Source organism: Nerophis ophidion, linkage group LG20 (assembly GCF_033978795.1).
Source record: "Nerophis ophidion isolate RoL-2023_Sa linkage group LG20, RoL_Noph_v1.0, whole genome shotgun sequence".
NCBI lineage: Eukaryota > Metazoa > Chordata > Actinopteri > Syngnathiformes > Syngnathidae > Nerophis > Nerophis ophidion.
Genome location: NC_084630.1, coordinates 10,175,887 through 10,190,496, shown reverse-complemented (window position 1 = coordinate 10,190,496; position 14,610 = coordinate 10,175,887). Strand labels below are relative to the sequence as shown.

Here is a 14,610-nt window from a genome sequence, read left to right as displayed (position 1 = left end):
CCAAAGGTCACGTGACAGTTCAACAAGGGGGGACAAGTGCAAAGAACATTCTGTTTACAAAGTGCCAGAGTACTCTGCAAACATTTAAAGTCACGTTTTCACACATTGTTAATAACTGCAATAGTGAAGTCCTTCTATAACAGGGGCGCTCACACTTTTTCTGCAGGCGAGCTACTTTTCAATTGACCAAGTCGAGGAGATCTACCTCATTCCTATTTATGATTTATATCTATTTATTTATGAAAGAGACATTTTTGTTAACAAGTTAATGGTGTTTAATGATAATACAAGCATGTTTAACACACGTAGATTCCTTTCTTTCATGAAGACAAGAATATAAGTTGGTGTATTACCTGATTCTGATGACTTGCATTGATTGGAATTAGACAGTGGTGCTGATAACGTCCGCATTTTCAAATGGAGGAAAAAAAAAGTCCTCCTTTCTTTCCAATACCACATGAAAGTGGTTGGATTTGGCATCTCATTTGTCCAACTTGCATACTCGTTTTTAAACACTTTGTTATGAGAGTAGCATATGTGTGTGGCCCTTTAATGTCTGGCAGCAGGTGAGTGACGTCAGTGAGTGTGCGGGTGGGCAAGCAAGTGAGAAAGCGGTCGCTGAGGGCGGGGGAGAAATACATTGGCATCAAACTCCGTAGCTTGCTAGCTTGTGCACGTTAGCTTTCTGAGACTCTTATTTTGTTAGCACAGGCAGGATGAAGCAGGTCTTTTATGGTGAAGACAGGAACCGTGCAGTCGGTCTTTAGAGTTTTGACAGTAGGTACGGAGTCTCTAGAAATAAAATGTGTTTCTCTGCGTCCGCCCTGTTAGTGATTTTTTTCTTAAATATGAGCTCGCTGCAGCCAGCGTCATCTCACAAGATCCTCGGGTGCCGAGAATGTCAAACAACTGACGAAAGTGAAGTCTTGGTACGATTGATGATTGCTCATTTTTATGTCTATTTTTTAATGCCTGGCTTGAGATCGACTGACACACCCTCCGAGATCGACCAGTCGATCGCGATCGACGTAATGCCCACCCCTGGTCTATAGAAATGGAAACATCAAAGCATCACTCATCATACTTCATAATGGTGATTTCATCAGTGGTTTGTTTTATTCCATTACCAAAAAAATAAAAATAAATGTCTTTCCCGGAACAAGTTCAACATACACTGCATATTCTGATGCATCTAAATGTGTTTTTTTTTTTTTATTTAGAAATAACTGTTCATGTTGATGCGGCCCATTTTTGGATGCGACACAGAGTGCGACGGCAGCAAAACTATGTCCGGGGCAAAAGGATGTTCAAACATGGCAGAGAAAAAAATAGCGTGTTGATTATTTACTTGAGGGCTAATCCAATCATTAGTCTGCTTCTATTGGTACTACAGAACATCTCCTCGAATACAAACTCATTAATATTTGATCATCTTCTCCACTAAAACTAATTCCTATCATCAAAATAGTAAGTTGAGGTTTTGGGAGCTGCATCGATTTTCTGCTTGAAAGCAAAGTACACTAACAAACATTTTTACTGTAAAACACGTTGCGACAAAAAGCAACAGGATGAGCAAACAACACAATGACCTGTGGGCGTAGGCAATTCACATTTGTTTTCTCTGAGTCATTCAATTCACTTTCAGCTCACACAGCAATTATTTCACCATCTATTTATTATATTGTGTACACTTAACTGAATAACACATCATTTTACATTAAACAGCGGATAAAAGAAAGCAGATAGAGTGATTGGACCACAACAAAGAAAATGCCTAATTCATAATCATTTCATTTCTTTTTTGTGTTCTAAAAATGTATTTTACCTAGTAATTGAACGATAATCTATTAATAATAACCCGTGGTTATTATTACCGTTTAAAATTGTATTAATTGTAAAACAATGTTGAAAAAAAATACTATTCATAAAGAATCATTATGTTAGGTACAAATCATTATATATATATATATATATATATATATATATATATATATAACCACGGGTTATTATTAATAGATTATCGTTCAATTACTAGGTAAAATACATTTTTAGAACAAAAAAAAAGAAATGAAATGCTTATGAATTAGGCATTTTCTTTGTTGTGGTCCAATCACTTTATCTGCTTTCTTTTATCTGCTGTTTAATGTAAAATGATGTGTTATTCAGTTAAGTGTACACAATATAATAAATAGATGGTGAAATAATTGCTGTGAGAGCTGAAAGTGCGTCGGTTGAGGTGGGCGGGGTTGTATAATATAGCCTGGAAGAGTCATGAGTGCATTGGATTCTGGGTAATTATTATGTTGCGTTTATGTTGTGTTACTGTGAGGATGTTCTCCCGAAATGTGTTTTTCATTCTTGTTTGGTGTGGGTTCACAGTGTGGCGCATATTAGTAAAATGGGTTGTACTTGTATAGCGCTTTTCTACCTTCAAGGTACTCAAAGCGCTTTGACACTACTTCCACATTTATCCATTCACACACACATTCACACACTGATGGAGGGAGCTGCCATGCAAGGCGTTAACCAGCATTAATCAGGAGCACAACGGTCGTGACGAGGTTGGTACTAGGTGGGGATTGAACCAGGGACCCTCGAGTTGCGCACGGCCACTCTCCCACTTTGCCACGCCGTAAGAGTGTTTGTATCACAACCTTCAGTGTAACCTGTATGGCTGTTGACGATATGCCTTGCAATCGCGTACGTGTGACGATAGAAGCAGCGAGGTGCATGCGTCCGGCCGGCACGCAGATAGCATGTTAAAAGTAAAGCCATCACGGCACGTCCTCAGTATTGTAGTCCGAGTGAAAATCGGAGAATGTTAACCCCGGGTGATGTCCGGGAGAGGCACCAAAATCCGTAAACCCCCCGAAACAATCAGGGGAGTCGGCGATTATGCAGCTGAGCCACATCAGAGCCGCGGGTTACCGACCCCTGGTGTTGGGGCTCGACATCGGCAAAAAGTTATTGACGACAGTTGTGTTCTGCGTATTATCAGCTGTTTTTTTATTTCACTGTTGTACGTAATACAGCCTTTTGTCTACGATAACGGGAGAGGGGCTCGACAATGGCAAAAAGTTATCGACGACAGTTGTATTCTGTGTATTATCAGTAAAGTGCATCTGAGCAGCAACCCATGGTGTCGGTCGTGTTCCATAAAATCCACACTACGTAGAGGAAAAGACCACCGGTTACATATATATATATATATATATATGTATATATATACACACATATATATATATACACATATATATATACATATATATATTATGTTACATATATAAAGTATATATATATATATGTATATATGTATATTTATATATGTAATTATTATTTTTTTTTTTTGCTGCTTTTATTTATTTATCAGATGTATTTTACTGAATATGCACAAGCACTGTTTTTAATAGTGAAGTGAAGTGAATTATATTTATATAGCGCTTTTTCTCTAGTGACTCAAAGCGCTTTACATAGTGGAACCCAATATCTAAGTTACATTCAAACCAGTGTGGGTGGCACTGGGAGCAGGTGGGTAAAGTGTCTTGCCCAAGGACACAACGGCAGTGACTAGGTTGGCAGAAGCGGGAGTCGAACCTGCAACCCTCAAGTTGCTGGCACTGCTAAATAGTATGTGATAATGCCTTTTATACTGTATTTCGTTTGTTTTATGTACTGTATGTGAATGTATGTCTACTTGGATGTCGGAGTCTGAAATGAAGCTCGATATGTTTAACTGTTAGCTTGCTTAAATGCCAGCATTGATACAAGCTATATTAAAGTTTTAAAAATAAAACTTAGTTAAAAGATGTCATCCTTTTTGATCACATTCAACAATCCCATCACGGAGCCTATAGATTTTCCCTAACAAAAATTGCCTCTAACCAATAAAAACCTTCAAAGATACATATTAAGGATATTTTACTTTTTGGCCTAAATTAAGCTTTTTTTTTTTTTTTAAATGGCTGAATGGACAAGCGGTAGAAAATGAATGGATGGATGGATGGACTAAAAATATCAATCAATCAATCAATGTTTATTTATCAATCAATCCATCAATGTTTACTTATGTAGCCCTAAATCACCAGTGTCTCAAAGGGCTTCACAAACCACAACGACATCCTCGGTAGAGCCCACATAAGGGCAAGGAAAAACTCACCCCAGTGGGACGTTGGTGGCAGTGACTATGAGAAACCTTGGAGAGGACCGCATATGTGGGCAAACCCCCTCCCCTCAGGGGACCGAATGCAATGGATGTCGAGCGGATATAACATGATATTGTGAAAGTCCAATCCATAGTGGATCTAACGTGACCTTGAGAGTCCAGTCCAAAGTGGATCATTTATATAGCCCTAAATCACCAGTGTCTCAAAGGACTGCACAAACCACAACGACATCCTCGGTAGAGGCCAATACTACTCAGTATTGGCCAATGGATGACACTAAATCACTCAGAACGAGCAATTCAGTATCGTGGCCACTGATTGGCTCAGCCTCAGCGAGAAGCACTATGAGGGTGTTATCTTATGTTTAGAGGGCTTTTATAATGTTAAAAACTGTATTTAGAAAATGTAGAAGATGAACTGTTTTTGTGGCTATGGAAATATTAAATTTATAATCATACTTCTCGTTAATTAATTGACCAGGGTCAGACGTGGACCCAATTAACAGCAATAAACAACAGTGTATTTAATGCACTCAAAATACTCAAAAGATGACACAGTACTTTATACAATTGCAGCTCCTCTAAACCTAATATTATTTGATCATGCAACAAGATACGTTGCCACGATTTTGGATTTCAAAGCAAGTTATCCATCAGTTTGTTAGTTATTAAATGCATGGGCAGTTTTGTTATAAGACCATGAGGTGATAAATAAATTGATGTTCAGTTACATGTAGCCCCCTGAAGGCAGCCATAACTGCGATGTGGCCATCAAGGAAATTTGTTTTGAAACCCTTCATTTCATGCAGGGGTGTCAAACTCGTTTTTATTGAGGGTCGCTTTTTCCAGTGAATATATATGAATTTTAATGTACAATCTCCTTATGATATTACTACACAAACCCCTATGCATTTGATTATTAATATATTTTTATGCATACATTGATGAATAAAATACTTGCTTTTAAAATCATTAGTCAGGGGAGCAAGCATTTTATTCTTAACAAAAAATATTTGGAATATATGTTAATTTAGGGGTGTTCAAATCTTTTCGCCAAAGACTGCAAACTAAAAATATTAATTATGCATCTGCCTGATTAATATATTTTCATTTTGTAAATAAATGCTCAAAACATTACTTATATATTTTAAGAAACAAGTTTGGGCCAGCTTTGTAATATATATGCCAATTGTACTACTATTAATTATTATAGGGGTCAATAAAAAAAACAGTAAAAATGTACAAAAAAAGAGCAAAAAAACGTAACGTAATGAGAAAAAGCTGAAATTTTGACATTAATAGCTAATAATACACTTTATTACTTATAACACAAAGTTGACCCTCACTTCTGTCTGTAAGTATAATTGTCTGTTTTTATTTTTATTTTTTATACAATAAAAAAATTTCAAAATGGTCCCCACATACTTTGAATTTTCAGTGTGGAACGTTATTAGTATCAAATTGTTATCTTGCGTATGCGTCACAAATGTGGTCTGTCACATAATTTAATGTGACCCGCCATGTGGTTCGCCACATAATTTAAATTGGCACGCCATATCATTCAATGTGGTACGTCACATCATTTAAAGTGGCCCGCCATGCCATTCAATGTAACCCACCATCTCATTGAATGTGGTTTGCCACGTAATTTAAAACGGCCCGCCATGTCATTCAATGTGGTTCGTCACATCATTTAAAGTGGCCCGCCATGTCATTCAATGTAACCTACCATGTCATTCAATGTGATTTGCCACATAATTTAAGTTGGCCTGCCATGTCATTCATAGTGGCACGTCACATCATTTAAATTGGCCTGCCATGTCATTCAATGTGGTACGTCACATAATTTAAAGTGGCCCGCCATGTCATTGAATGTAGTACGTCAAAACATATAAGTGGCCTGCCATATCATTCAACGTGGTATGTCTCATCATTTATTATGGTCTGCTATGTCATTCAATGTGGTACATCACATAATTTAAAGAGGGCCGCCATGTCATTCAATGTAGCACGTCAAATTATTTAAAGTGGCCTGCCATGTCACATCATTTAAATACGACTGCCATGTCATTCAATGTGGTATGTCACCTCATTTAAAGTGGCCCGCCATGTCATTCAATGTGGTACTTCACATCATATAATTTGGCCTGCTATGTCATTCAATGTGGTCTGACACATAATTTAAGTTGGCCTGCCATGTCATTCATAGTGGCACGTCACATCATTTAAATTGGCCTGCCATGTCATTCAATGTGGTACGTCACATAATTTAAAGTGGCCCGCCATGTCATTGAATGTAGTACGTCAAAACATATAAGTGGCCTGCCATATCATTCAACGTGGTACGTCACATCATTTATTATGGTCTGCTATGTCATTCAATGTGGTACATCACATAATTTAAAGAGGGCCGCCATGTCATTCAATGTAGCACGTCAAATTATTTAAAGTGGCCTGCCATGTCATTCAATGTGGTACGTCACATCATTTAAATATGACTGCCATGTCATTCAATGTGGTATGTCACCTCATTTAAAGTGGCCCGCCATGTCATTCAATGTGGTACTTCACATCATATAATTTGGCCTGCTATGTCATTCAATGTGGTATGTCACATCATTTAAATTGGCCCCCCAAGTCATTCAATGTAACCCACCATGTCATTCAATGTGATATGTCACATAATTTAAATTGGCCCGCCATGTCATTCAATGTGGTACGTCACATAATTTAAAGTGGCCCGCCATATCATTCAATGTAACCCACCATGTAATTCAATGTGGTATGCCACATAATTCAAAAAGTGGCCCGCCATGTCATTCAAAGTAGTACATCACAAAATTAAAGTGGCCCGCCATGTCATTCAATGTGGCACGTCACATTTTAAGTGGCCCGCCATGTCATTCAATGTAACCCACCATGTAATTCAACATGGTATGCCACATGATTCAAAAAGTGGCCCGCCATGTCATTCAATATGGTACGTCACAACATTTAACTTTGCCCGCCATGTCATTCAATGTGGTACGTCACAACATTCAATGTAACCCACCATGTAAGTCAACGTAGTTTGCCACATAATTTAAAAAGTGGCCCGCCATGTCATTCAATGTGGTACGTCACGACATTTAATGTGGCCCGCCATGTCATTCAATGTAACCCACCATGTAAGTCAACGTAGTTTGCCACATAATTTAAAAAGTGGCCCGCCATCTCATTCAACGTGGCACGTCACATAATTTAAACTGGCCCGCCATGTCATTCAATGTAGTACAACACAACATTTAAATTGGCCCGCCATGTCTTTCAATGTAACCCACCATGTAAGTCAACGTAGTTTGCCACATAATTTAAAAAGTGACCCGCCATGTCATTCAATGTGGTACGTCAAAACATTTAAAGTGGCCCGCCATGTCATTCAATGTAACCCGCCATGTCATTCAATGTGGTACAACACAACATTTATAGTGCCCGCCATGTCATTCAATGGGGTACGTCAAAACATTTAAATTGGCCCACCATGTCATTCAATGTGGTCTGTTACATCATTTAACGTGGTCTGTCACATTTAAAGTGGCCCGCAATGTCTTTCAATGTGATCCGTCACAGAATTGAAACTGACCCCACATGTCATTCAATGTGGTTCATCACATCATTTAAGGGGCCACTTCATTCAAAGTGGTCCGCCACATTATTTTAGATTGTCCGTCACTTGAATTAAAGCGGCCCTCTTAGGACGGCCATAATTATGATGTGGCCCTCAATAAAAACAAGTTTGACACCCTTGATCTAAACCATCACCACATCAATGCATGTTGACTTTATTATTATTACCCACTATATTTTCCACCCACTCTGCCATACAATACATTGTGACGAAGGACCTCTTCAGCACCTTCATGTGGAGGCACAAAACATGACATCATCTTTGTTTTGCACGGGGATTTGGAGTCCATCTCAATTTCATTTTTCTTTTACATCAACGTACTTGTTGATTAAAAAAAAGTCACTTAACAAACACCGAGTGGCCGTCATGTCATTCATGCAAACATTAGACGTCTTTGTTTTCCTTTATTGGACACGAATGGTGCAGAGCTAGGGCGCCCCTAGTGGCGACAAAGCCGAACGTCTAATTTTACACTTGTTTACCATCAATTGCAGAACACGTGTTATGTCACATTTAATCGAGCAAGTTCATTCAGTCCATTCTTTCAAGCAATGCTATGAAGTAACAGCTTATTTAGGCCAAATGTGGATGTATTTCGCTTCATCCTTTAAAAAAACAAAACACTGCATGAACGTGACTGTTTTCAATGACAGTAATATAAGAGCCGCGGTGCTCTGCAACATGCATCGTTGCACTTTGAAAGCAAAACAATAACAAAGACAACATTTTTTTAATATGCTTTGATCCGAGGTAACAATCGGTCATTCAGCATCTCGCATGTAATTACCCACGCATGCGTCATCGACCACAGGAAACGACGCCTTTCGCCTTAAAAACGCTTAAAGCGCATAAACCACCACCGACATCGACCTAATCCAGCAAAAAACATTTAAATCAAGCCAATGCAAAAGTTATTTCCTTCTAATTGTAAATTTTTTTCCTAGATGTTTACAAGCCATTTTATTTTGAAAGCCTCATACCGGATATTAGCAATATTTCATTGTCTACCACCACACAATGTTTACAATGATAACAAAGAAAATATTTCAGATTTGAATATTAATGTCATTCTTAAAAAAACTATGTCACTATCATATCGATTCAGCGTGATGTATTTCGTCCAAAGACGCTTCGCAGCAAACATAATTTCGACAATTATCGCTCAAACTGCACATGACCAAAAACAAATGTGAAATGTGACAATATACATATATTTTACTGTGATATACAGAGCATTTTAGTTCCAATCACACCCAAATTAAAACTCACTAACCTTTTTTTTTAATATTAAATATCCTCTTTCCGTTCTCATGAATAAAATGACCCTTCCGAAGGAATAAAAAGTGAGTCAAAACGGCGGCACCTCCTCCTCCTCCGTAGCGGAGCTCTGCAGTTGGGTGTCTGAGTCAAAGCAAACACTTCCTCGCCCCCCAGCAGGTTTTTATACCCCGGCTTGATGCGGAGAAGCGGGCAGCATCTGAGGTAACTATCGGTCACCAAGAGCTGCCATATAAGGAGCGCACGTGCCCAGTCAAAACATCTCTTAAAGGGCCAGCGTCCCCTTTCTGGCGCCTCAATCGCTTCATTTGCTGCGCTCTCTGGAGGTGGAGGGGTTAATTAGGCAGTACATGCAAGGGAGTTATAATTGCAATCTCCTGTCCTTAGATGTTATTTTTCAACTCGAGTTTTTTTTCGAGATCGACAGGCGGATCGGTGCGGCGTCTTCAGTAATGCGGACGTTGTACCGATCCGTTGTGGTGAAGAAGGCCTTAGCTGAGCCGGAAGGCAAAGCTCTCAATTTACCGGTCGATCTACGTTCCCATCCTCACCTATGGTCATGAGCTTTGGGTCATGACCGAAAGGATAAGATCACGGGTACAAGCGGCCGAAATGAGTTTCCTCCACTAATGGCGGGTCTCTCTCTTAGAGATAGGGTGAGAAGCTCTGCCATCCGGGAGGAACTCAAAGTAAAGCCGCTGCTCCTTCACATCGAGAGGAGCCAGATGAGGTGGTTCGGGCATCTGGTCAGGATGCCACCCGAACGCCTCCCTAGGGAGGTGTTTAGGGCACGTCCAACCGGTAGGAGGCCACGGGGAAGACCCAGGACACGTTGGGAAGACTATGTCTCCCGGCTGGCCTGGGAACGCCTCGGGATCCCCTGGGAAGAGCTAGACGATGTGGCTGGGGAGAGGGAAGTCTGGGTTTCCCTGCTTAGGCTGTTGCCCCCGCGACCCGACCTCGGATAAGCGGAAGATGATGGATGGATGGATGGAGGGTTTTTTTCTAAACAAGTGAATTTTGCATATACTTTACTCTCCTTATGTGAGACAAACTCTTGTTTTTTATGCATTCTAACCCAGGGGCGCTCACACTTTTTCTGCAGGCGAGCTACTTTTCAATTGACCAAGTCGAGGAGATCTACCTCATTCCTATTTATAATTTATATTTATTTATTTATGAAAGAGACATTTTTGTTAACAAGTTAATGGTGTTTAATGATAATACAAGCATGTTTAACACACATAGATTCCTTTCTTTCATGAAGACAAGAATATAAGTTGGTGTATTACCTGATTCTGATGACTTGCATTGATTGGAATTAGACAGTAATGATGATAACACCCACATTTTCAAATGGAGGAAAAAAAAAGTCCTCCTTTCTGTCCAATACCACATGAAAGTGGTTGGATTTGGCATCTCATTTGTCCAACTTGCATACTGGTTTTTAAACACTTTGTTATGAGAGTAGCATATGTGTGTGGCCCTTTAATGTCTGGCAGCAGGTGAGTGACGTCAGTGAGTGTGCGGGTGGGCAAGCAAGTGAGAAAGCGGTCGCTGAGGGCGGGGGAGAAATACATTGGCATCAAACTCCGTAGCTTGCTAGCTTGTGCACGCTAGCTTTCTGAGACTCTTATTTTGTTAGCACAGGCAGGATGAAACAGGTCTTTTATGGTGAAGACAGGAACTGTGCAGTCGGTCTTTAGAGTTTTGACAGTAGGTACGGAGTCTCTAGAAATAAAATGTGTTTCTCTGCGTCCGCCCTGTTAGTGATTTTTTTCTTAAATATGAGCTCGCAGCAGCCAGCGTCATCTCACAAGATCCTCGGGTGCCGAGAATGTCAAACAACTGACGAAAGTGAAGTCTTGGTACGATTGATGATTGCTCATTTTTATGTCTATTTTTTAATGCCTGGCTTGAGATCGACTGACACACCCTCCGAGATCGACCAGTCGATCGCGATCGACGTAATGCCCACCCCTGGTCTAACCAGTGGCTGCTTGTTTCCCAAATAGGCCTTCAGTGATGTTTGACTTCCATACTTGCCAACCTTGAGACCTCCGATTTCGTGGGGTGGGAAGAGTATATTTACAGCTAGAATTCACCAAGTCAAGTATTTCGTATACAGTGGGGCAAAAAAAGTATTTAGTCAGCCACTAATTGTGCAAGTTCTTCCACTTAAAATGATGACAGAGGTCTGTAATTTTCATCATAAGTACATTTCATCTATGAGAGACAGAATGTGAAAAAAAACCCCACTAGGAATTCAAATTGTAGGAATTTTAAAGAATGTATTTGTAAATTATGGTGGAAAATAGGTATTTGGTCAACCATTCAAAGCTCGCACTGATGGAAGGAGGTTTTGGCTCAAAATCTCACGGTACATGGCCCCATTCATTCTTTCCTTAAAGGGGAACATTATCACAATTTCAAAAGGGTTAAAAACAATAAAAATCAGTTCCCAGTGGCTTTTTGTATTTTTTGAAGTTTTTTTGAAAATTTTACAGGTCCCGGAATATCCCTGAATAAAGCTTTAAAGTGCCTTATTTTCGCTATCTTCGAAACCACTATCCATTTCCCTGTGACGTCATACAGTGCTGCCAATGTAAACAAACAATGGGAATACCACAGCAAGATATAGCGACATTAGCTCGGATTCAGACTCTGATTTCAGCGACTTAAGTGATTCAACAGATTACGCATGTATTGAAACGGATGGTTGGAGTATGAAAGTATTGAAGAAGAAACTGAAGCTATTGAGCGAATAGCTATTGACGCTATTCATAGCCATAGCATGGCCGAATAGCTGCGTTAGCATCGCCGGTAAAATGTGCGGACCAAACGATCAGGACTTTCGCGTCTTTTGACACTGGAGCAACTTAAATCCGTCGATTGGTAAGTGTTTGTTTCGCATTAAATGTGGGTGGAAGGAAATGTAATATTGTTGCAAATGCATCTGCAGGTTATCCATACATCTCTGTGCCATGTCTGCTTTAGCACCGCCGGTAAATAGCATGTTAGCATCGATTAGCTGGCAGTCACGCCGCGACCAAATATGTCTGATTAGCACATAAGTCAACATCAACAAAACTCACCTTTGTGATTTCGTTGACTTTATCGTTGCAAATGCATCTGCAGGTTATCCATACATCTCTGTGCCATGTCTGTCATCGCCGGTAAATAGCATGTTAGCATAGATTAGCGTAGCATGTTAGCATCGATTAGCATAGCATGTTAGCATCGATTAGCTGGCAGTCACGCTGCAACCAAATATGTCTGATTAGCACATAAGTCAACATCAACAAAACTCACCTATGTGATTTCGTTGACTTTATCGTTGCAAATGCATCTGCAGGTTATCCATACATCTCTGTGCCATGTCTGTCATCGCCGGTAAAATGTGGAGCCACTTTGGTGCATTCAATGGGGGTCTGGCGGCAGATTTCTTGCCAGTGGTGCAACTTGAATCCCTCCCTGTTAGTGTTGTTACACCCTCCGACAACACACCGACGAGGCATGTCTCCAAGGTTCCAAAAAATAGTCAAAAAAACGGAAAATAACAGAGCTGAGACCCGTGTGTGTAATGTGTAGAAAATGAAAATGGCGGCTGTATTACCTCGGTGACGTCACGTTCTGACGTCATCGCCACCAGACCAATAAACAGAAAGGCGTTTAATTCGCCAAAATTCACCCATTTAAAGTTTGGAAATCGGTTAAAAAAATATTTGGTCTTTTTTCTGCACCATCGAGGTATATATTGACGCTTACATAGGTCAGGCGATAATGTTCCCCTTTCACACGGATCAGTCGACCTGTCCCCTTTGCAGAAAAACAGCCCCAAAGCATGATGTTTCCACCCCCATGCTTCACAGTAGGTATGGTGTTCTTGGGATGCAACTCAGTATTCTTCTTCCTCCAAACACGACGAGTTGAGTTTGTACCAAAATGGATACATGGATGATACAGCATAGGATTGGTAGAATGTCATGTGGTCAGATGAAACCAAAATAGAACTTTTTGGTATAAATTCAACTCGTCGTGTTTGGAGGAAGAAGAATACTGAGGTGCATCTCAAGAACACCATACCTACTGTGAAGCATGGGGGTGGAAACATCATGCTTTGGGGCTGTTTTTCTGCTAAGGGGACAGGACGATTGATCCGTGTTAAGGAAAGAATGAATGGGGCCATGTATCGTGAGATTTTGAGCCAAAACCTCCTTCCATCAGTGAGAGCTTTGAATGGTTGAATACTAATCGATTGGCAGATCTCTAATTGTAGGTTGTTTTTTTTAAAATTTAGGATAAAAAAAGAGACAACCAATATTAGATGAAAAGACAACAACAATGATTGATACCTTGTCTGAATGATACATTGCATTATATTGCATATCTCACATTAATACAACTATCAATATTTTTGACTGCTCTGTAGAAGCCATACAGTCGCAACTCACCTCAAGTTGCCTTTTTAACTCGTCTACGAGCTTACTTAACGCACAAAAAGCATGGCAGCCATCTGGCAGTGATTAACAGTCTTGAGTGTGCCTTCTTCGCTTGAGGGATGGCACACAAAGCAGAGAACTGAAGATGCTGGGAAGGTACTTGGAAATCCTTCTTTCCTGTCTTTTTCCAAAGGTGGCTACAGATACTGACGCTTCTCGAAAAAAAAAAAACCGGTTTCTCTTCATGTGGTGCCAACATAAATGTAGATTGGATTTAATTAAATGAATGTGTTACACTGTAAAAAGGTCTCACTTAAAAAGAGTAAAACAACAAAAATAATACAAGTAAAACAATCTGCCAATGGATTAATTAAAAATTGTCTTGGTACGATTTCTTGAAACAAGAAATGAAATAAGATTCTGCGATGAGGTGGCGACTTGTCCCAGGTGTACACCGCCTTCCGCCTAATTGGAGCTGAGATAGGCACCAGCGCCCCAGCGGTAGAAAATGGATGGATGGATGGATGGAAGAAATACAATTATATTAAAACATAAAAGTAAATTTGAAATTAAAAGTTATTATTAAGATAGAAAAGATCACATTGACGCCAGGGCGACTGCCTGGCAAAGACCAGCTTAAATACTGCCTCTGAATAGTGCTCGGAAGCAGGTGAGCGGGCATTTTGTCCACCAGAGACAGTTGGACAATATGAGTAACCAAGGAAACCAGACAAGGGAGTGGAAAAAAACAGGAACTTAAAGATTCCAAAGGACAAACAGCACATGGCCAAACAAAAACATGATCAACATACATGACATTTAATTTATTATTGGTTAGCTTCAGAATAACAATGTTATTACAGAGAATAAGAGACTTATTATACTCTAGAAATGTTGGTCTTAACTAAAAATGCACACATTTAGTTGTATTCAGTGTTAAAAAATATGATATGGCTCTCACTGAAATACATTTTGAAATATTTGGCTTTCATGGCTCCCTCACCCAAAAAGGTTCCCGACCCCTGATGTAGGATCTGAGGCGAGGATGTCGTCGTGGCTTG

The 14,610-nt window shown here is 39.9% G+C and overlaps 1 protein-coding gene across 1 annotated transcript in view; it reads right to left on the bottom strand.

Annotated features, from left to right (window-relative positions):
* The window catches only part of LOC133538706 (phospholipid-transporting ATPase ABCA1-like), a 114,451-nt gene extending 105,167 nt beyond the window's left edge, over nucleotides 1-9,284 (bottom strand). The window contains exon 1 of the mRNA XM_061880420.1: nucleotides 9,103-9,284. The gene's annotated coding sequence lies outside the window, so the exon portion shown is untranslated. The remainder of the gene's footprint in view (nucleotides 1-9,102) is intronic.
* Between the last annotated feature and the right edge of the window lie 5,326 nt (nucleotides 9,285-14,610).